A 24,286-nucleotide genomic window follows, 5' to 3' on the forward strand; every position below is an offset into this window, starting at 1 on the left:
AGGATTGCATTAACTCTTTTAGCCACAGCATCCCACTGGGAGCTCATGTTCACCTGATTATCCGCTATGACCCCCAAATGTTTTTAAGTCCCTGCTTCCCAGGATGGAGTCCCCCATCCTGTAAGTATGGCTTACATTCTTTATTCCAGGATGTATACATTTACATTTAGCCATATTAAAAGTGCATATTGTTTGTTTGCACCCAGTTTATCCAGCAATCCAGATTGTCCCCTTCATTATTTACCACTCCCCCAATTTTTGTATCACCTGCAAATTTTATCAGTGATTGTTTTGTTTTCTTCTTTCATAAAAATGTTAAATAGCATAGGGCCAAGAACCAATCCTTGCATGTTCCCACTGGAAACACACCCACTCAATCATTCCAGTTTACAATTACATTTTGAGACCTATCAATTTGCCAGTTTTTAATCCATTGATTGTGTGCCATATTACTTTATGAGAAAGCCAAGGTGGGTGAGATAATGTCTTTTATTGGACAAACTTCTGCCAGTGGAAGAGAGAGAGAGACAAGCTTTCGAGCTACATGGAGCTCTCCTTCAGGTCTGGGAAAGGTAATCAGAGTGTTACAGCTAGTATAGTGTGAGGCATCGATCACTTGCACGTTTACAGTAGTGTAAATGGTGGATTCTCTGTAAATTGATGTCTTTAAATCGTAATTTGAGGACTTCAGTAACTCAGTCAGAGCTTATGGGTCTATTACAGGAGTGGGCAGGTGAGGTTCTGTGGCCTGCAATGTGCAGGTCAGACCAGATGATCATGATGGTCCCTTCTGGCCTTAAAGTCTATAAATACATGCATAGGCGTTAACACATTGTAAGGGACCATATACATTGAAAAAAGAAGAACAGGAGTACTTGTGGCACCTTAGAGACTAACAAATTTATTAGAGCATATACATTGAAGTGAGCCATTAACACTTCTGCAGTCATAGGACAAAGGAGGGTTAGTGGATTACAGATTGTTGCAATGAGATATAAAACCAGTATCTCTGCTGAGTCCATGATTTTTAGTGCAGAGCAAAGTTATGAATTTAAGCTCCCAGGCTCATCTTTTGAAAGTATTCTTCAGGTTTCCTTTGAAGGTGAAGCCTGAGAGGTCAGAAATGGAGTGATTGTTTTGTTGATTGTTAGGTGATAGGGTGATTTTGTCTTTTATCATTTTCCTCTGTGAGTTCATTCAAGAGCAGAGTGATTGTCTGGTTTCACCCACATAGCATTTGATGCACTGGATGAGTTACACGACATGTTGTGATAGGCATGTGTAAGACTCATGGATTTCGAAAGTTGTGTCATTGGGAATTTTGATCATTGTAGCAGCAGAGATGTATCTCTTTCTCTTCCACCCACAGAAGTTGGTCTGATAAAAGATATTATCTCACCCACCTTGTCTCTCTCATATCCTGGGACCAACATGGCTACAACATTGAAAACAAAAATATTAATTTTATATTGTTTTAGTTTTTCAATAACATGTGTGGTACAAGTCAAATACTTTACAGAAGACTAGTGTACTACATCAACACTAGTACCTTTGTCTACCAAACTTGTAACCTCATCGAAAAATATATCAAGTTGTTTTGAAGGGACCTATTTTCCATAAACCCAGGTTGATTTGCATTCATTACATTACTCTCTGTTTAATTCCTTATTAATTGAGTTCTGTAGCAGCTGCTCCACTTTCTTCCTGGATTGATGTTAGCTCTGACAGGCCTATAAGTACCCAGGTCATCCCATTTACCCTTTTAAAAAGTTGGCACATCATTAGCTTTCTTCCAGTCTTTTGTTACTTCCCTAGTGTTCCAAGATTTATTGAAATTGGGGAGGGATAGCTCAGTGGTTTGAGCATTGGCCTGCTAAACCCAGGGTTGTGAGTTATGTTGTTGAGGGGGCCATTTAGGGATCTGGGGCAAAAATCTGTCTGGAGATTGGTCCTGCTTTGAGCAAGGGGTTGGACTAGATGACCTCCTGAGGTCCCTTCCACCCCTGATAGTCTATGAGTCTATGAAAATCAATATTAATGGTCCAGCAAGCCCCTCAGCCAGCACTTTCAAAACTCTTGGATGCAAGTTATCTGGATTGGCTGATTTAAAATCTATCTTTAGTAGTGTCTGTTTAACAGCCTCCAGCAATACTACTGGAATTGAAAGAGTGTTATCACCAGCATAAGATGAGACTACGTACTTTGTTTTTTCTCAGCTACAGAACAGAAATATTTAATAAACACTCTGTCTTTTCTGCATATTATTGATTATTTTTGTATTTCCATCCTGTAATGGACTAATACCAACACCAACCCAGCTCGTATCAGAAAGGACCCCACAAAAAACAATGTCCTGCAAGTCAGTTTATTTATTTATGAATCATTGAAAAGGCCAACATTGGAGAAATGGTCTACAGGCTATCACAGAAAGTGTTTTCTAGAAAAGCCAACAAGGGTACTGTCTGAAATGGTCAGAGAATCCCCAAAACTCATCTCTGGGAGACTTTAATAGCCATGTTGACAATGACAATACACAGGACACCCTCACCCCTCCATTTCCATCCAAACCCCCATGAGATTTTTTTCATGTGTTTTCTGTTCCCAGCCACACAGCAGAACACACAGTAGATTGAATCTTCACTCTAGATGTGGACACAAGGGTCACAAAAATGACACCACTTCTCTGGTCAGAAACTACCTCCTCCAAGCACAAATCAGGACTCAAAAACTACATGTTATATTGTGGAATGCCATTTTTGACCAGCCCTAGAATATTTTCACATTTACCAGTGTCATGAATGTGGATTTTGCATTAACTCTTGTCTCTGTATTTGCAGCATACGGAAACTTTCAACCACAAATATTTTGTCAGCACAGAAGCAGGAGATTTCTCTGTGATGCATGAGTAAATACATGGCAGTTCTTTGTTGCACAAGGAAAAAATAGAAAATAAAACATGCTGTAACTGCACATATAAAGCATTTCAGTGGTGTTTTAATAGTGAATATTTCAGCAAGTGAAATCTCACTGCTGCAGCACTTCAGTGTAGACACTACCTTTGCTGATGGAAGGGGTTCTTCTGTTGGCGTAGGTAATCCACTTTCCTGAGAGGCGATAGCTAGGTTGATGGAAGAATTCTTCTGTTGACCCAGAGCTGTCCATACTGGGGGTTAGGTCAGTTTAACTAATCCACTCACACCCCTGAGCAACATAGTTAAACTGACTTAATTTTCTAGTGTAGACCAGGCCTCAGAATTACGGTACCACACTATCTTTCCCTAAACACTTCTAATATCAAACCAATTCTGTTCACTTATGTTAGTCATAAACTTTGGGTTCTGTAGGTTTTACATTTGAAGGCAATGTTAGTATGATTTACAGTCATTTTTCTCAGAAGAAATAGAACACATTTCCTGTTAAACACTATATTTTCATTTTCTTGCTCCACTGACATAATTTCCTTGTAGGACTGTGGTCTGCTATGTTACTTTGTTATGATAAAGAGAGGTTATTTTTTTTCAAATGAGTTTGTTACTGTTCCTTTTCATTAAGTTAAATTACTTTACTACTACTACTACAAAAGAATCTGCAGCAAGACTTCACAGAATGATTTTCTTAGGGAAAAAATCTTCAGAAGTATTTTAACTTTAAAAGTTTTGGCTGAGAAGCAAGAAGGAGACAAGTGTGAAATTAAAATATATTGCCATACATGATTAGACTTTAAAGAGTTCTACTAAAATATAAACTAATCCTTTAATGGTTTGAAGATATATAGCTAAAAAAAAAGCTGCCTGTTCTTGCTCATTTTAAATTGATTTCACCATTTGGTTAACTAGTGTAAATAAAAATCTATTTTACTTTTATTTTTCTACCATCGGGTAATCAGTGACAGCAAAGATATCTGTTATTTTGGGATTCTGTAACTCAAGAATTTCAGAAAGTTCATAGGGGATTTTATGCTATTGCAATAATAAGGGTGTGGGGAAGGGGTTAGTTGTTGTTTTTTTGGAAAGGGTGCGGCTCTTTTGTTTGTTTTGGGGTGTATTTTTTATGATAATTTATTATTTTGAAAGGTGGTGGAAAAAAGAGTGGATTTAGATAGAACCATGATTTTCATGGGGCCCTGTGAACATTGAGAAACTATTAGCGGCCTTGCAATTAGTCCAGGGCCTGAATTAGATTTCTGTAGAGGAGCCTAAATCTAAAAGGCAAGTTGTGAGTTGCATTTAAAATCCACATTGTCTCCAGTAAGAGATTAGAAACTGAGGAGTCTCCAGGCACTTAGATACGGCAATAATGGGTACCAGTTTAAGAATCTAGATAGAAGGACTTCCTCCCTCAATATAGAACAGTGGTGGGCAACCTGTGGCCCGTGGGCCACACGCGGCCCATCAGGGTAATCCGCTGGCGGGCCGAAAGACAATTTGTTTATATTGACCCTCCACAGGCACAGCTGCACGCAGCTCCCAGTGGCCACATTTCGCTGTTCTTGGACAATGGGAACTGCGGAAAGTGGCGGCCAGCACCTCTCTGTCCATTGGCAAGTTGAGGGTGGTGTGGAGTTGCAATACCATAGGACATATGGATGGCTTTTTAGTAGAAAGCCTCTCATAGTACCCATATATGCAAAGGTAGTAAATCTGGTTTAATGGGTGCAAAGACTGCTTCTCTCAGCAGTTGGTAATCTGTGCTGGCCACAGTGGAGATAGAGAGGTGGTCCATGGATCCAGCATCTCCCCATGCCACCCCTTTTGGTAACAGCATTCAGTGGTACATGTCCTCTTGCTCAGGCGAATACAAATGCAATCCACATGTTTGCATTGCAGTTTTCAGTGGTGTAAATAAGGGACGAAACAGTAGGAAGTGTTATATTTGGACCCAGCAAAGAAGGAGATAGACACAGACACAGAGGGAGCTGATAGAAACACAGCTCTCTGCTGCGATGGTTAGCGATATTGTTCAGGCAGCAGAACTGAAATTAACATAAAAGAGAGGCTTTGCACTGGGGAGGGAGGAGTGCTTTAACACTTAAAGGGACAGGACATCACAGGGAGGATACATAGTTCTTGGCTCTTTGTTTTGGGGGACTTTGTGTGCCTGCAGACTTGCAGGAGCCAGGTGGGGATGACTCCACTGGATGAGCTAGAATCATCCAGAAATTGGATGGAGTAGCTTATTAGCTGTTTAAAGCTGCTTAGTTGATTTCCGTTCTGGGCAAGCAGAGTGACGGGACACATCCAGAGTCACTCTCTGAGAGTGGAATGAATGGGCACTCAAGGGGAGAGGGAGAAGCTTATAAATGGGAGTGGGAGCCAGACTGGAACACTCAGCAGTGGAGCAGTGCAACAAGGATCAGAAGGGTCTGTTGTCAGGATTGTGTTCCAGGGACTTTGCCAGTTTGCTGATTTAGACTGCAGGCTCACTCACCCCATGAGAGAGGAAGACAACTAGAATTGCTTCAGGCTGTCACTGCAGAGACTCAGAGGGAGTTTGAAGGAGTCGTGGGACTATCATTTGTTTCACAGACTTTAAGCAGCTTGTGCGTTCCTCAGAGACAGAGAACAGTAAATCCTCCCAGAGAAGAGCCCTGGGAAGGTATGCACATGCATAATTATATTTTGCATTGAATTTGTGATAATAACAAGTACTATAAATTGGGAGGGCCCCTCCCCCAAAGCATTGTCTTTCAAAGAGTTGTTATTGACGATATTCACAGTTGTTTCAAGAAACAAGTAAACTCTCATGTATTCAAAGAGAGATCTAATTTACCTTGATTTCAGTAAGGCATTCGATACGGTTCCACATGGGGAATTATTAGCTAAATTGGAAAAGATGGGGATCAATATGAAAATTGAAAGGTGGATAAGGAACTGGTTAAAGGGGAGACTACAACGAGTCGTACTGAAAGGTGAACTGTCAGGCTGGAGAGAGGTTACTAGTGGAGTTCCTCAGGGATTGGTTTTGGGACCAATCTTGTTTCATCTTTTTATTACTGACCTTGGCACAAAAAGTGGGAATGTGCTAATAAAGTTTGCAGATGACACAAAGCTGGGAGGTATTGCCAGTACAGAGAAGGACCGGGATATCATACAGGAAGATCTGGATGACCTTGTAAACTGGAGTAATAGTAATAGGATGAAATTTAATAGTGAAAAGTGCAAGGTCATGCATTTAGGGATTAATAACAAGAATTATTGTTATAAGCTGGGGACGCATCAGTGGCAAGTAACAGAGGAGGAAAAGGACCTTGGAGTATTGGTTGATCACAGGATGACTATGAGCCGCCAATGTGATATGGCCGTGAAAAAAGCTAATGCGGTGTTGGGATGCATCAGGCGAGGTATTTCCAGTAAAGATAAGGAGGTGTTAGTACCGTTATACAAAGCACTGGTGAGACCTCATCTGGAATACTGTGTGCAGTTCTGGTCTCCCATGTTTAAGAAGGATGAATTCAAACTGGAACAGGTGCAGGGAAGGGCTACTAGGATGATCCGAGGAATGGAAAACCTGTCTTATGAAAGGAGACTCAAAGAGCTTGGCTTGTTTAGCCTAGCCAAAAGAAGGCTCAAGGGAGCTATGATTGCTCTCTACAAATATATCAGAGGAATAAATACCAGGGAGGGAGAGGAATTATTTAAGCTCAGTACCAATGTGGACACAAGAACAAATGGATATAAACTGGCCATCAGGAAGATTAGACTTGAAATTAGACGAAGGTTTCTAACCATCATAGGAGTGAAGTTCTGGAACAGCCTTCCAAGGGGAGTAGTGGGGGCAAAAGACATATCTGGCTTCAAGACTAAGCTTGATAAGCTTATGGAGGGGATGGTATAATGAGATTGGTCTTTGATTAGCGGTAAATATGCCCAATGGCTTGTGATGGGATGTTAGATGGGGTGGGATCTGAGTTACTACAGAGAATTCTTTCCTGGGTGTCTGGCTGGTGAGTCTTGCCCACATGCCCAGGGTTTACCTGATGACCATATTTGGGGTCAGGAAGGAATTTTCCTCCAGGGCAGATTGGCAGAGGCCCTAGGGGTTTTTTGACTTCCTCTGCAGCGTGGTGCATGGGTCACTTGCTGGAAGATTCTCTGCACCTTGAAGTCTTTAAACCATGATTTGAGGGCTTCAATGGCTCAGACACAGGTTTGATACAGGAGTGGGTGGGTGAGATTCTGTAGCCTGCGTTGTGCAGGAGGTCAGACAAGATGATCATAATGGTCCCTTCTGACCTTAAAGTCTATGATTCTATGAGAGAGAGACAGTATGTGAGTGATTTAGTAAATAGTTTCCTTTGGAGAGTTTGAGTCACTCTCCTTCTTAACAGAAATTTAATTCTGTATAATATAGACAGATAGATATTAAAGTCCTGAAAAGACTAAACTCTGGCCTGTACCATAGCTGAAAGGTAAGCTGAAAGGTAAGCTGAGGTACAAGAAGGGGGAAAAGTACAATACCTGATGATAGCATATTGTCTCCCCCAAACCTAATGCAATACAGAAAGAATGTTCCTTATACACCCCACTTTCCTCCTCAGTGCACCCATACAGAGACTGACTACAGTCCAGTCCTATGAAACTTGGGTGGAACTGAACACCCATTGTTTAAACCAAGAAATTTAAATGCTATTCAATTTCTGTCATATCCTGTAGTAACCGTGGGTAAGGTTTTCAATATTGTACTTATAAACTGGATGGCCTGTCAGCAACAAACACATAAATTGGGGTTTGGGCTCACGCTAATTCACTTTTGCATTTGTATCGAGTTGCAGTGTTTACACTGAAAGGAAAGACACAGCAAATCATTGCAACCAATGCTTACATAGCAAGTATAGATTTTAAAATTGTGAAATGTGTTCTCTGGTCTTGCTGAGCCAAGACAAAGAAGCACATATGTTGAGGAAAACCACATGCTGTTGGGAGTCCCCTGCAATCCCTAAGCACAGGGAGGAGCAATTTAGCATTAACTGTCACTTTCCTCTGTTGGTTCAGTGTAAGTCAAACACAAAAGACAGAGGGAATGTAGATTTAGAGAGAAGATGGGATTTCCAAGCTTATGCGACAAAATGTTATTTGCTAAGAGACTTAAAGCTGAGTGAGTAGTACAAAAATGTATTTCTGAATGTATTCACTTAATCTGACTTTTGATTCAATCCAAACACAAACTTTATACTCTTTTTTTTAAAAAAATCACTTTTTCCCCAAACATTTGGTTTTTTATTTAAGCACGTTTGTGATGGAGCATTTAGTCACGTAAATATGGGTTTTCAACTCAGCATCCTACCATGCCTGCTCCTATACACATTGGCTTTGCATATTTGTGAGTCAGGGCATAAGAGAAAGAGATGAGACAAGAAGGCTATTTTAAAATCACTGGTGTTCTCAAACAAAATCAATGCATTGTCAACATGAACATTAGTAAGTAGGAGAGGGGAAAATGTGGGCGAAGAGAATGAAAATATGAGCAGCAGAAAGGTTCCTTGCCTAGAGACACTTTGCATGAGGTCCAGACTCAGGACAATATGGTCAGAAATGGATCATTGCCTGCATCTACCATGGTACAGGGAGAAGTATATCAGCTTGCAGCCAGATGGTCACCCATCACCACAATGTCGAAGGGGAGGACAATCAGTCCCACTGCTGTTATCAGTGAGAAATGGGAAGCTGGCAAACATTGGCACCAACCAAGGAGGAAGATTGGGGGATGTTATGGTAAGAGTAATTAATTGGTGAGAAAGTGACAGGAGAAAACTGAATGTAGAATCTGCTAGACGGACATTTAATTTGTTTTAGATTTTGCTCTCATTCTCCCTCAGAGAGGAAAGATCTCAGCTATTTTTAAATCTAGTGTTCACATATGTAATCAGATATGCTCTTGTGCAAAAAAGGACAGGAAACAATTTTAGATGTTCTAAATTTTCTTATGTCTATTTATCTCCCGCTGCTTCTCTCACTCTAAAGTGCTCTTCACCCTGCCCCTAAGACTCAACGCACTAATGATTTTGTCACTCAATGCTCCTGTTTATATAAATTAAGTAATCCAATCAGGGAAAGACAATACCATTCCATGTAACTTAGGTGCCCAGTCTCATGCCTTGAATATCAAATTACAAATATAAAATACTCTAAAAGACTTGAGGAAACAGACAGCAAGATAAGGAAATAAAGAGAGAATGGGGAGCAAGACAAGGGAAATGGTGTAGACACCGGAGGATTTAATGTAGGAAGGAAGTTTAATATAGAAGGAGTCAAGAGAAAATGGCATGAGTCAGGTGAACATGTTGTCCCAGTGAGGAGAAAGGGTGGCTGTGGGAAGCTGCTGGATGAAGGGGGTCAAACTTTTGATATTTGCTTTAGGGGCCAACTATGTACCATTATGCCTCTCAATGAAACTCAATAAACTGAACACAGTATGCTTATTAGCTGCGTTACACCACAGATATATTTTACTTCAAGTTATCATGGTACTTCTCTCTGAAATATTGCCTCACAGTAGTACAGTTTGTCACTATGCACAATTTACTCAAACCACCACTATTTGCTAACAATAGTGTGCTAAATTCACGGTGGACTGTTCCTACTTCAAGCCAGATTATTTATACTGTGATAAAGTTGAAGAATAATAAAATAACAGTTTACATCTGATTGTGCCATGAATATTTTCTTTTTGCTGTTTGTGCTGATTGCAGAGCATGAAACAAAACCCATCTTCTCCTCAGAAGACTAATGTTGGGGTTGTCTGCTGTACAGTCCACATTTATTAGCCATTAATTAAAAAAATCCTTCAGGTTTAATAAGAATGAGAGGCAGAAATGTTGTAAAATTCCAACCAGAGTCAGGCAAGAGTTTGGTGAGATTCTGTAGGAGAGAACTCAATGTAAGCTATCATCTGTTTTCGGTACTTCTGTGGCCCCATTACCTTTGTATCTGAGCATCACAGAATCTTTTAATTTATCCCTACACTTCTGCGAGATGCAGGGAAGTAATACTATCCCCATTTTACAAATGGCAAACTGAGTCACAGAAAGACTAAGGAACAGGTTTTTAAAGATATTTAGGCCCCAAAACATTTAGATAGGCATCTAGGCACCTAACTTCTATTGGGTGTTAGGAGACTTGCTTAAGATCACACACAGAACTGAACCCGGGTATTGGACTAGCAACCTAATCACTGCACTATCCTTCCTCCCTGATACATGCATAGCATTTTCCAACTGAAACAAGCTTACATTGACCTCTACTGGCAGGGAAAGGCTCCGTTATTCCTCCTGTAGTCAAGCCAAGGCCTGTGAACCCAGAAAGTCCAAATTTAAGCCTGGGCTACAGTAACAGGCAAATCCATCATATGGGATTCTGTTTCTGTCATGTATTGTAGGCATTGTTTTTAACATTCTCAATATTGCACTTACAAATTGTGGCCTGTCAGCTAAGAAAAATGTGTTTGGGTGAGTCCTGTGATGGGTTGGAGGAACTGGCTAATTGGTTAGATTGGCTCCATTGTCTAGCCACCAGTTTGCAGTCTTGAGACTACATTCCAGTTCCTTGAGTGAAATTCACTAGATTTTCTCATTAGTTTGAAAGAAAAGGTTGCTCTTGTGTTCCTCATTTAGCTGCTTTGGAACTGTAACTAATAATTCTAGAGATGACTGTTAATAGTCTATAATGATAGAAAATCATTATTTAGTAAATAGTAATTGGGATATTATATAACTGGTAGCATGCAACAGTTCCCTATACATTCAGTAATATAATTAGAAGTGTTAATTAAAGTTTGAAAACATAAGTAGGGAGAAGAAATGTTAATTATTTCTAAAAATGAGTGTGTGGGGAGGACGGGGGAGAAATTTACCAATTAGCCTGCTAGCACATCTGAACCAGTGTTTCCTTGAGAGGTGGAGTGTCTTCTTATTTAATCATTATAACAGATTTGTAGAGGCACTCCGAATATTCTGAAAAATCATAATCAAGAGGCTTGTCTGTCAGGTTTAAAGCATTGGCACAACTTTGAAATGAGCAATCTGTTGTGTGCTGGGTTTGAATCCAGCATAGGAATCATAGCACCATAGAAAATGCTTTATCTAAGATTAATGATTACTATTTATAGTAGGGCTGTTAATCGATTAAAAATAATTATGATTAATTGCATGATGAAAAAAATTTATTGCGATTAATCGCGCTGTTGAACAAGAATAGAATACCATTTATTTAAATAATTTTGTATATTTTCTACATTTTCAAATATATTGATTTCAGTTACAACACAGAATACAAAGTGTACCATGCTCACTTTTTATTTATTTTTTATTACAAATATTGGTACTGTAAAAAACAAAACAAATAGTATTTTTCAATTCACCTAATACAAGTACTGTCTTGCAATCTCTTTATCACCGTGGTGAGCAACCTATGGTCTGTCAGTGTAATCCACTGGCGGACCGCGAGACAGTTTGTTTACATTGACCGTCCACAGGCACGGCCACCCACAGCTCCCAGTGGCTGCAGCTCGCCGTTCTGCAGCTCCCACTGGCCGGGAACGGCAAACTGTGGCCATTGGGAGCTGCGGGCGGCCGTACCTGCGGACAGTCAATGTTAACAAACTGTCTCGAGACCCGCCAGCGGATTACCCTGACGGGTCACGTGCAGCCTGCAGGCCGTAGGTTGCCCACCACTGCTTTATCATGAAATTTGTACTTACAAATGTAGAATTATGTACACAAAATAACTGCATTCAGAAATAAAACAATGTAAAACTTTAGCATGTAAAGCGGAGTCCTACTTCAGCCAATCATTCAGACAAACAAGTTTGGTTACATTTTGTAGGAGATAATGCTGTCCGCTTCTTGTTTACATCACCTGAAAGTGAGAACAGGTGTTCGCATGGCACTGTTGTAGCCAGCGTCGCAAAATATTTATGTGCCAGATGTGCTAAAGATTCATTCATATGTCCCTTCATGCTTCAACCACCATTCCAGAGGACATGCGTCCATGCTGATGACGGGTTCTGCTCGATAACAATCCAAAGCAGAGCAGACCAGCGCATGTTCATTTTCATCATCTGAGTCTAATGCCACCAGCAGAAGGTTGATTTTCTTTTTTGGTGGTTCGGGTTGTGCAGTTTCCGCATCGGAGTGTTGCTCTTTTAAGATTTCTGAAAGCATGCTCCACACCTCGTCCCTCTTAGATTTTAGAAGGCACTTCGGATTCTTAAATCCTGAGTCGAGTGCTGTAGCTTTTTTTAGAAATCTCACATTGGTACCTTCTTTGCGTTTTGTCAAATCTGCTGTGAAAGTGTTCTTAAAATGAACTTGTGTTGGGTCATCATCTGAGACTGCTATAACATGAAAATACTTTCATCAAGCCCTGCCACCCTGAATACATCTAACTTATCTGCATATTTTCTAACTGTTCTTTCCCTCTTTTGGCTTGCATTCCATCCCCCTTGTTGTCAGTATTAATTGTACTGAGAATCTGGTCACTATTGTCTTTTTTCGTGAAGACTGAAGCAAACTAGGCATTAAACAAATCAGCCTTCTTGATGTCATCAGTTATTAGCTCCTCTTCCCTGCTAAATAGAGGACCTTCACTTTCCTTCATCTTTGTTTTTCTCCTAATGTATTTAAAGAACTTTATATTGCCTTTTATGTCCCTTACTAGGTATAACTCATTTTGAACCTTAAACTTTATGATTTTGCCCCTACATGCTTGTGCTATTCTGTTGTACTCATCCTTAGCAATTTGTCCACATTTGCACTTTTTGTAGGATTCTTTTTTGATTTTCTGGCATAAATCCATTATGCACATAGTTTTGTCTAATTATGACCGTTTAAATTGCAGCTTGCTTATTTTTCTTCTAAAAGGTGGGAGAGGACAGTTGTGAAAAATATTCTAATTACCCTATAATCATTGGACCTCAATTGGTGCAGCTTTCTAATTTAATTGAAGTCAATAAACTGTATCAATTTACAGCAGCTGAGAAGCGCTCTTATGTCAGCTGACGTAAGAAATCAACTCTACTAACATTTCCAAATAAGGATAGTACTCTGTAAGAGTTTCATGTACTAATTGCAGTTGAAATGCATGCTGAGGTCTAAAGGGACTTGTTTGATTGTTTGATTTTCTTTTTGTCTTTCCATTTTAGCTGTTTCCTTGCTCATTACATTGTGTCCATTAGCATAGTACATTATTTGTGTTTGCACAGATTTTCTTGCCAAAGGCAGCCCTGCAGCTGTACAGCCATTGGGGTAACCAGCTGTTACTTACGTAAGCCTCAATCATTTTGTATGACACAGTAACTTAATTATGCCCTGCTTAAAGATGCTAAATAAAGTTATCTTCCAAACAAATGTACTTCACTTAATGCTTTTTTTTGTCAAGTACTTGAACTCTGTCACTTGTGCCATATGCGTTAAAATAAATAAAAACATTTTAAAATCAAGCCTACTAGCAGGTTAATTATTATAGAATCAGAGGTTGTTTTATATCAGAGAGGTAGTCGTGTAAGTCTGTATCCACAAAAACAACGAGGAGTCTGGTGGCACCTTAAAGACCAACAGATTTATTTGGGCATAAGATTTCGTGGGAAAAAACCAATTCTTCAGATGCATGGAGTGAAAATTACAGATACAGGCATAGATGTACTGGTACATGAAGAGGAGGGAGTTACCTTACAAGTGGAGAACCAGTGATAACAAGGCCAATTCGGTCAGGGTGGATGTGGTCCACTCCCAATAATTGATGTGGAAGTGTCAATACCAAGAGAGAGAAAATTGCTTTTGTAGTGAGCCAGTCGCTCCCAGTCCCTACTCAAGCCCAAATTAATGGTGTTAAGTTTGCAAATGAATTGTAGCTCTGCAGTTTCTCTTTGACATCTGTTTTTGAAGACATTTGTTTTCACTCCATGCATCTGAAGAAGTGGGTTTGTACCCACAAAAACTTATCCCCAAATAAATCTGTTAGTCTTTAAGGTGCCACCGGACTCCAGGTTGTTTTATAGTATTTGTAGTGCTCTCCATTATTTGTTTAGTCAAGTTATATTGCAGGTTAGGTGTTTCGGAAATTAGGAAGTGAAATGTAATAAGTAGCATTATGTATCAGCAGGATTAATAATTCTTTTCTGTGTCTTTCAGACATGGAAATGAAACTCCAATAGTGTTGGTTAGGTCATTTAGCAAATACATGCAGAACAGGAACATTCTTTATGTTTCATAATTGAACAAGAAATTATAATCTTTGCTGTTCAGCTAAAATACTGCAGATTAAAGGTCGTGCCAATCAATGAAAGGGTCAGTTTATGCTGTAGGAAACCACACATCTTTAAAATCCTGAAGCTGGAGAAATCAAATTCAATCCATATTTCTTCACTTAGCTCATCTATCTGTAATTCTCCTTAAATCAACATTTTTTTCTTTTCCATTACAAGACATTCATGCATATGAAAGTGACAATTTTGGCATTGCCAACTGGCTTCTTGAGTTTTGAATGTTCCAAAATGTCATCTCCCATATTTTCAAAGGGATTATAATTGAAGATGTGCCAATATACATTAATTTATTTTGAATAGTTGCCCATCTGCCACATTTGCTAGTTGATTTAGCTTTTGGACAGCTATTACATTTTGCATTCAAAGAAGATACCTGCAAACTGAATTAATTACAGACCGGCATCTTCTCGAAAAGGATATTTTGCTGTAAAATTCCAAAAGAGCAAATATAAAATGATTCTTTAAATCATGTTGTGTTCTGTTTAGCTCTATCTATCCGGGTAGATAGTGTAAGTCTGAACAAGACAGCACAGAAGACAGCATGTTATACATTTCTAAGTATTTGAAAAGAGGTTGGAAATGAGTTGTGAACTTCAACATATCTGTACTGGAAAGTCTCTAGTATTGACTGTGAAGGACAATTATATATATATCATAATTGGAAATATGAAAGGGGAAATTCATACCAATGTAGGATGCCAGCACAAGGCTTAATGTACTGCTTACTTCCCAGCCTATGCCTTATGCTGTCCTCTCCTCATGAGTGAATTTCACCCACTGTGAATATCTAAGGCCTTGGCTACACTTACCGGCAAGTTCGACGGCTGGAAATCGAACTTCTGGGTTCGACTTATCGCGTCTAGTCTGGACGCGATAAGTCGAACCCGGAAGTGCTCGCCGTCGACTGCGGTACTCCAGCTCGCCGAGAGGAGTACCGCGGAGTCGACGGGGGAGCCTGCCTGCCGAGTGTGGACCAAGGTAAGTTTGAACTAATTCGAAATAAGGTACTTCGAACTTCAGCTACGTTATTCACGTAGCTGAAGTTGCGTACCTTAGTTCGAATTAGGGGGGGTAGTGTAGACCAAGCCTGAAATGTACATTGTCTTAAGACAGAGAATAACCCTCAATTGCATGTAAGAGAGTTTATTAGTTTAAAAATGTATATCATTGTGCATTGCTGAGGCACCAGGGCCCCTATAATCTTTACATCTTTCCCATTTTTCCCTTTTCCCAAAAAGGCTTCAGTTTGAAATAATTAAGGTTGAAAATATATTTCTTTTATAGATTATGCAAATAAAATGCAATTGTGATAAAAGTCAAACTTAAATGTTCAATACCAAAGAAACTCCTCACTCTTATAGAACTCTGCCCTTTTCCCACGATGCATCCCTCACTTAATGGTAGGAATTCCTGCCTTTTAGCACATATGTTCTTCCTTTGTATAATTATATAACCTGCACCAACCCTTCTGGCCTATAGTGCCTGCAGATCTCAATCCAATAATCCAATGGCGCGACTGGTGTTTGGAGATTTTCACCCCAGAGTGGCTTGATTTTTCAGAGGTGGTGAGCATTGCAGAGTATTTTTTGGATGGGGTGAACCACAGCTCCCACTGAGTGTAAGTTAAGTTTTGGGTGTGTATCACTTCTGAATATCAGGATCTTTGTGTAGAATGGGCATTTTATTGATTGAACTCAAGCCAGTGTGTACACAGTGGGGCCTCTTCACAATATGGATTGTGGGGTGAATGGATTACAGTAGGGTGGACAATCCACAGTGGTGTAATGAATGGAAGTGGTGTGGTGCATGGAATGTAGTCTGTGAGATGCTGTGGTATCTGATCTGTGTCAAGAGAAGGGAGAATAGTCAAACCTTCCACCTATTTGTAATAAGTGAGTCTGGAGTTTTGCAAGCCAGTCTGTAGAGTTTTCTCTGAGTGTGTGGGGTGAGCTTGCATTTGAATGTTAGAGAGGATGGACCAAGGTGCAGGAGGAGATTTAAGGTAGTTGTAGAAGGAACTGAAACTTTAAACAGCATTACTTTCAAACATCTGTTGTTTTCTATCTAAAACATAATAACCATTATAAATTAAACAAATCTGAACCGTAACTGTTTTAACTTAGCTTTTTTTCTGGGGATTTCCAATGATCACAACATTTGAGGTCTCTTACTAATTTTTCCCATATGTTGTAATACAATATTTTAAGTACAGCCTCCTTTACCATAGGTTACCTACCAGGCTGCAGGCTGGGTCTCCAGAGGTTATAATGTTTGTGAGTTCTGTTGTTTCCTTCAACAACAGAACGAAGGGGAAAATGTCTTTTCTGGGGTTTCATTATGAAAACAACTCATGGAAACTGGGCTGCGTTTCCATTGAGTTAGCAGCAATTTTCATGCTGCTGTGTACTCTGTCTCCCTGCACAGCCTTCCTCTTAGAGGCCCAGACCCCCCTATACCTTATTTGTTTTCAGGGTTAGAGAAAGCCTAGCGGCCTGCTATCCCTCCTTTCCTCTGATGCATTAGAAGGTGTCCAGATGGCCCCTTTACCAGAACTGGAGTAGAGAAAGCAAGGTACAGATGGTAGTGTATGAAGTGAGGGAACTTGTAGGGGGCATTGGATGACCATGTCTGGGCAGAGAGGAATCAGGAAAGGGGTGCTGCCGGGTGGTCATGACTGGATATTTGGGGCTAGGTGAGGGAACTGGAGTTCATTGTCCCTTACTGAATGGGTTCCAGGAAGTATGTTTGTTTGGACTAGAGTTGTCCTAATCTGAAGTTCTGGTTCCTCTTCATTAGAAACTATCTCTGAAAGCCATCCTGGGTATGTCTATACAGCAGCTAGGAGGTGTAATTCCCAGCTTGTAGGCTCTGCTTCAGCTAGTGAGCATGCTAAAAATAGCAGTGTGGCTGTGGCTGTGCAGGCGGTGGCTCGGGCTAGCTCTCTGAATGAGATTCTAGGTATGCACTCAAGTGGCTAACCCAAGCTGCTGCCCATGCCGCTGTGGCCACACTTCTATTTTTAGTCTGCAAGCTTGAGCAGAGTTGGTGCATATCCATCTACCCAAACTGGGAATTACACATCCCAGATGCAGAGTAGATGTACCCAGAGTTTGTGGCAGGCTGAAGTGGAAAGAACACTCTGGGATTTTAGTTAGCTTGAGAGCCCCATCATAGAATAATTTCAGGCACCTGGTGGGAAAGCATTTTTGGGAAAGTGCTAGCAGTTAAAAGTAGTTGTTACTTATTATATCAATGACCTATGTAATATTTGTCATCTACAATTACTGGACATACAACCTTCCAAGAGTGGGTTGCAAATTCGAGCCCTTTATATTGTTACATTATTTAAAATAACAAATAAAATATGAAAAGAAAATAAAGAAGCCATTCAGAAGCTATTCCCGTGTCACAACAAAAGAATTTTTAGATAAAAATGGGATGCTTATAGACATAAGACTTACATGAAAAATATCTGAACAGTGGAGCCATTACCATCATTAATCTTGGGGAGTGCAGGTACATATGGGCTCCATTGAGGCTATAGGTTTCCATAGCTCTCATGACATCACCTCAGCTTTATACCAATTCATGCATTCATGCACATTTAATTTCAAATCTACCCTCAGATCTTTCCTTCCCCTTAAAATCTGAAAGCTACTTAAATATATAGATAAGAAATGCAGAATTGGTTTTCCCAATCTTCTGTACGGTACACAGAATCAAATCTATGTTTACTGTTAATGATAATAAGCAAATGAATATGGTGGGAGAGATTTCAGTTTTCTCTCACAGCCTGATTTTAATTGATAGGTTTGGCAAAAGAATATTTAATAAGGATAAAAAAATATTTGATTAGTTCCCCATATTTTCTAACCCACAAAGAAGTTTGAAGCAAAATCTTGTCCACTCTGGCTTTGTATTTTCATGTATTTTGGGGCAAAATAATGAAAATCATGATATCTTTAAATATAATGGTTATATTTGTAATGCTTTCTTTTAAGCAAAGCTGGATCTTGCTTTCACAGTACCATGAATAGAAATAATAAAAATCTACAAATCCAAGTTTTAGGGATTTCTGCAGAGAAGGTGGAATATTTTTATTAACTGTTCTACTTGACCCCAGTTAGAGCTGCTCCCTACGTGGCTTTAATCTCTGGCCTCCTGGGTTATAAAACATTTACCTCCAGCTTGACCGGTTTCTTCTGCATCTATGCTTTCTTATGAAATTGATGCTATGGTACCGCTTTCTGATTCATCAGTCAGAATGTGTCATCCTGGATATTATGATCCAATGGAGCAAGCAGCACCACACAAAACAAAGGACAGCCTCAAAGAAAAGGTCATGTGCAGTTGAATAAAGCACTCATCTGAGTCTAGGAGGAAGAGATTGGATTGGGTCTTCTCTCCCTTCCCTGTCTATTTTCTGTTTCAGGAGGGATTGGGAATGCATGATTTCACTCTATGAAAAGAGTCATACTGTGTGCTCCGCAGCTATAGAGAGACTGGGCCTTGTGTGCCTTCTTTCCCCAATCGAAGTGCTAGCTTGCAGTGAGAGAGGAAAGGCGAGTATTCCTCCAGCCATGATGTGGTCTGATAGAGACTCCCAGCAGCCATGGACGCGGATAGGGGCATAAAGAAATGAGGACAAAGGGGGAAAGAGCTTCAAAGTCTCAGACACTGGAAGAGCACTATCAGGAGGCGCTGTGGCAGTTACAGATGGCAGGTAGGAGTTGGTGGCATATAGCATAGAACAGTGGTTTGCAAACTTTTTGTATCGGTGACCCCTTTCACACAACAAGCCTATGAGTTTGTCCCCCCTTATAAGTTAAAAATGGGGAGGTAATTTAATTTAGTGGGGGCTCAAAGCTGTCAGTCCCACAGCTCGTGACTCCCATGTAACCACCTTGTGACCCCTGAGGGGTCACAACCCCCAGTTTGAGAACCCTTGGCATAGAGCCAGGAAGACAGATAGAGTAGATCAAACCTCCATCCAGTCATATATTCTCCTAACAACAATTAGGAGGCAATAGGAAAGTCCCCCACCTCCAAGCCATCTAGAACAGACTGTCTAACAGGTGCTAAGAATACAGCCACTGCCCATATACTAAGAAACAGACCATACTCTGTGTTCCTAAAATGTCAGAGAGGATTACACTACATAGCTAGCACTCAGATGCCATGGTGATGGACACAGTATAAATACAGTACTTAAAGACAGGTTTCAGAGTAGCAGCCGTGTTAGTCTGTATCCGCAAAAAGAACAGGAGTACTTGTGGCACCTTAGAGACTAACAAATTTATTAGAGCATAAGCTTTTGTGGACTACAGCCCACTTCTTCGGATGCATAAAAGAAGCCTCCTTCCTAGCAGCCAAGTGTGAGGATACAACAGTCTCAGTTATGTCTGGACTTTGCTGGACAAAAGGGGTGTAGTTTGGGAGGGGTTTAAAGGGCTAGGCTACACTACAAGTGCTACATCGGCACAGCTGTGCTGCTGTAGTGCGTGTGGTGAAGACATTCTATGCCGATGGGAGAGAGGCATAATAAATCCACTGCCGTGAGAGGCAGTAATTATGTCGGCGGGAGAGCTTCTCCCACCAACATAGTGCTGTCCACACCGGTGCTTGGGTCGGTGTAACTTATGTCGCTCAGGAGGGTGGCTTATTCACACCCTTAAGTGATGTAAGTTATACCAAAGTAAGTTGTAGTGTAGACCTGGCCTAACTGAGTGTGTAGTTCTTTTAAACTTACCCCAGTGGTGGCAGCCTAACTCCTAGACTCCTATATCTTACGGTTAGCTACCACTGTGAGACACACGGAGGATCATTTAGTATTTGCTAGCTTATTGAACTGAACTGTCTTTGCTGTTGTTCATTTATTTTATTGATTTTTAGTGCAGCTCTTGCTGTAGCAGCCAGCCATTTATTTACACAGAAGGATAAAACTACCCACAATGCACAGTGATTAAAAAGCCACTATCCTTTTGTCAGGAATAAAATCAAACAGAAGATAAGAGTCAGACAAAAGTTAAACCAAATATATAATGTTCTGCAGCTCACTGGACCTGGGCTCTGGCAGGGTGCCAGAGGAGTGAATTTTAAAGATTGAAAAGAGCCTCATAAGAGAAAGGTCTGACACTAGACATGGAGAGGTTCTTTTCCCTTTGCCCTTCATCTTGTGTAGTCATTTGCACTTGCTTTGCATTAGTGTAAATGATGGTACAAGCTGCAGAAGAACAGGGAATCAGGCCTGGAGTGTTTAAGCACAGGGGCTGTCAGACTGCCTCCAAGCTGAGCTGAATGCTGCAATGGGGCTATGCAGTAAAGTGATCAAGAGACAGCCTTTACAAGTCTAGCAAGTTGTTCAGTGCCCTCAGCTCCCATTGGCTCCAGCGGGAGTTGGTGCTTATCACCTTGCAGGGTTGGACCTGCAAAGAAGAGGACACCTCAGCAATGTCTTTCTTGAAGTCAACCAGACACTAATTGAAAGCCGGCGCAATACTCAAATCATGGGTACAACATACTTGTTCACGGGATTCCTCCACTCAGGGCTCTAGGCAGTTTTCTCTGTTAGTGGAGTAAATTTTAAATGATATAAGACACCACCTTTACCCTAATATTAACCAAATAATCAAACAATTTCATTAAAAATCATTTGCTGTTTCCATAATCAAAACATGAAGCCTTGTTATTAATGGAACATGAGAATTTGACAGGTACGTTCAGCAGCGCTATATTAATCACAGCATCTCAATGTTCCTGGTAAAATAATTAGCAGTAAAATGCTTGACAATCTCAGCATTTAAGTAGCCATAATTAAATTTCCGAGGTAGTTCATCATTAAGAACAATAGGCTATGGTCACACCTATTTTAGTGCTAATGTTTCAGTATGTCTGGTGTCTGATTCAAAAACACAACAGTCATTATAAATACTGTATTGCGAAAACTTATCTTTGCAACCTGAAAGGCAAAAACTTTGTTTTTTTCAGTCGAAGCTTAGATTAGTAAAATCCAGAGAAAACTTGCAGGCAATCACAATTTTCGCAATGGATAAATCTTATAAAGGAGCCTGATCCAAACCATTTTAAGGCACTGGGGCTGCATTAGGCCCAAAGTTTGGGATCTGGGTTTGTTTCCTTTGGAATGGAGAAGGACAGCAGTGACACAGTCGAGAGCAAGTGCAATCAAATCAGTGATAGCAGCTCCTAGCAACAGCGTTCTTTATGGGCCAAACAGAAAGTATCACAATAGAAAAATTCCATTTTTTGTGACAAGGATGGTAATAGGAATGGGAACTGGTGCAAGCACTATCCATTCTCATTACACGCAAAAAAACAGTTTTCTGATGGTCTTTGGTTGCAGTACCAGAAGGGTATTATTTTTCTTTCCTTCTTTCTCCATGCCTATATGTTCTTTACTTATAGTAGAACTGATTGGGCTAATTGGGTTATGAACTAATGTCGAGATGAGTGATATAAGACAAGACGGGCCCCCGTTACAAAGTTTGGATCCACCCTTCTCCAAACCTGGGAGTGTTTGTATCCTGCACTTTGGCTTGGGCCTCTCTCTAAATGTAAGCAGAACTGTGCAAAACTAGGTGGCTCCATTTTTGTGGATTCATGCAACATTGCCTTTGGTCCTGCTCTGTGCACATTTGCATCCCTGAGTTTCACTTTGAGTTTCAGACTGGAATACACCTAGAACTTTAAAGTAAAACTCAGTGAAAAGGGCCAAGTTTCGCCTAGTTCCAAATGGAAACCATGTGAAACTACAAACTGCCTGATTTCAATCCACAGATGAGGCCCAGTTTTGAACAAACCTTGGTCAAAGCTAAGCTTTGGATGAATCAGGAGCTAATTTCAAACTACACCTCTACCCCGATATAACGCTGTCCTTGGGAGCCAAAAAATCTTACCGCATTATAGGTGAAACTGCATTATATCGAACTTGCTTTGATCTGCCGGAGTGCACAGCCCCCCCCCCCCCCCCCCGAGCGCTGCTTTACTGCGTTATATCCAAATTCGTGTTATATCGGGTCGCGTTATATCAGGGTAGAGGTGTATGTGAGAATGTGAAATCAAGTTTAATGTATTTTGTGTTTTACTGCAAATGTTTTCTAAAGCTGCAGTTTTAAGTAATAACATACAGGCAGGTTTTATCTGGCCCTTGCACCAGCATACAAGGAAAGGAGAACTGTTCTCTCCATGGGGATAAACACTTCCCTCCAAAAGTTGTGGAGAAACAGGGAGGCGGCAGGCATAGTCTGGATGGTGCAGCCTGAACACCCACACTGTGTACTTGGGAGCTCAGGGAAGAAATTGGCTCCCTGAGGCACATTTCATCCTGAGTTTTCCCTTTCACATTGCAGGGCTGTGTCTAAGTGGCGCAATGTAGTCCACAGTAATAAGATCCTTGGAGTGTAAATTATAACTCTCTGGATTTAAATTATGCCAACAATGGGTTTAAACTTATTCCAGCAATGAATGGAATCTCCTTGCCTCCTTCTCAGTCGGTAAAACACAGGGCATATTAGTTGCACCAAATAAATGGAACCTGAAAGAACAAAACAATTATTAGCTGCTGAATAGTCCTATTGGCAGGAATGGCATCTGTAATGTGCTTTGTCTTCAGATTATATTCACTATTTAAAGCAGCCAACAGGCATTGATGCCATTTGTATGTAAAATATGCATTTCATACATGTGCAAACATCTTTCCATATAAGGTTGGAAAAACCTTCCAGTTATTTTAACCATATAAGGTTACCTGGACAAATCTTAAGGCTTCTGTGGGCCAAACTCTGCTCTTAGTTACACCAATGTAAATCCAGATCAACTGGATTGAAATCAATGGCATTCCTCCAGATTTATACTGGTGTGAGTACACAATTGGGGTTTATCCACTTTTGGAGCTATTACAGGTGATGTATTATTTAAATGAAGGAAGTGCTGCATACCGCTTCCAGTAACAAAATGCAAAATCCTTTGAACCTTATTATCTTGACAGTTGCATGCAGACAACTCCATGGAGAATGACAACTCTACATTTAGTGTGCGTAGTGTTGTCAGGTTTAAAAGTGCTAGATCTCTACCCAGGTGGTAAATTGCACAGGGCACTGTTGGCTTTTTGGTGAGATTTGACACATTATCTATAGAATACCACCGATAGTTCGTGGAGTGTCCCCATGGTGTGAGTTCACACCACTTAAGCAAATCTGTTACACTTTTCATGTAATGGTGCTTTAAGTGATAGCACTGTTTGTGATTTCTAAGGGTAAAGTAGCTAATGGAAAAACTTTGTTCATGAGTTGAAGAACACTCAAAATGTGCCACTGTTTGGGTTATTCTGGGCCAGCTTATTACATCTTTAATTTTCTGCTAAAGTCTGATTTACTGAGGGTATTGGCTGTAGTGAAAAGAGTTGATCTGGAGATTGACATTATTGACAGATTCTTAGTACCGTATCTCATGATGATAGTCACTATGCCATAAAAACACATCCCACACTTAGATTAAATGTTGGTGGAGCTGTCAGGAGGTGGAATATATTTCACTCTGTCCCATAGAGTGGGCTCAGTGTTCCTTCTGGTAAAGTCACAGTATTGTCAAGCTGGAAAGAGAAATTGGAGTAAGCCATGCAGAATTGTAGGTAAAATTCTTGTTTAATAATATAAAATCCTCTATGAGAGGTAACTGTTGAACAAAGCCACAATGAGTATTTTAATGTGCTTTTTTTGAATAAATATTTGCCCTCTGTGTTTATTACCAGGGAGCCATCATCACCTTTTCTTCCCAGGCAGGAAAAGATCAGAATAGCTTGGTTTTCATAGTAATAAGTGATAGACAGAACACTCCCTTTGAGATGGTAATTCTTCCTGTTTGTCTGTAGGGGATAGAGGTCTATTTCAAACTGGTTCCCTGGAGATACTATATTCCAATTTTCTATTTACAAAGTCCATAGCATATAAGAGTATTTGTTATGTGCCACTTAATAGTATGATTAGAATTCAACTGTAATGTACAAATGTTA

At 40.3% G+C, this 24,286-nt stretch overlaps 1 protein-coding gene across 9 annotated transcripts in view; it reads left to right on the forward strand.

Annotated features, from left to right (window-relative positions):
* The window catches only part of GRM8 (glutamate metabotropic receptor 8), a 490,512-nt gene that overhangs the window by 454,033 nt on the left and 12,193 nt on the right, over window positions 1-24,286 (forward strand). The window lies entirely within an intron of this gene.

Source organism: Chrysemys picta, chromosome 1, assembly GCF_011386835.1.
Source record: "Chrysemys picta bellii isolate R12L10 chromosome 1, ASM1138683v2, whole genome shotgun sequence".
NCBI classification, from domain to species: domain Eukaryota; kingdom Metazoa; phylum Chordata; order Testudines; family Emydidae; genus Chrysemys; species Chrysemys picta.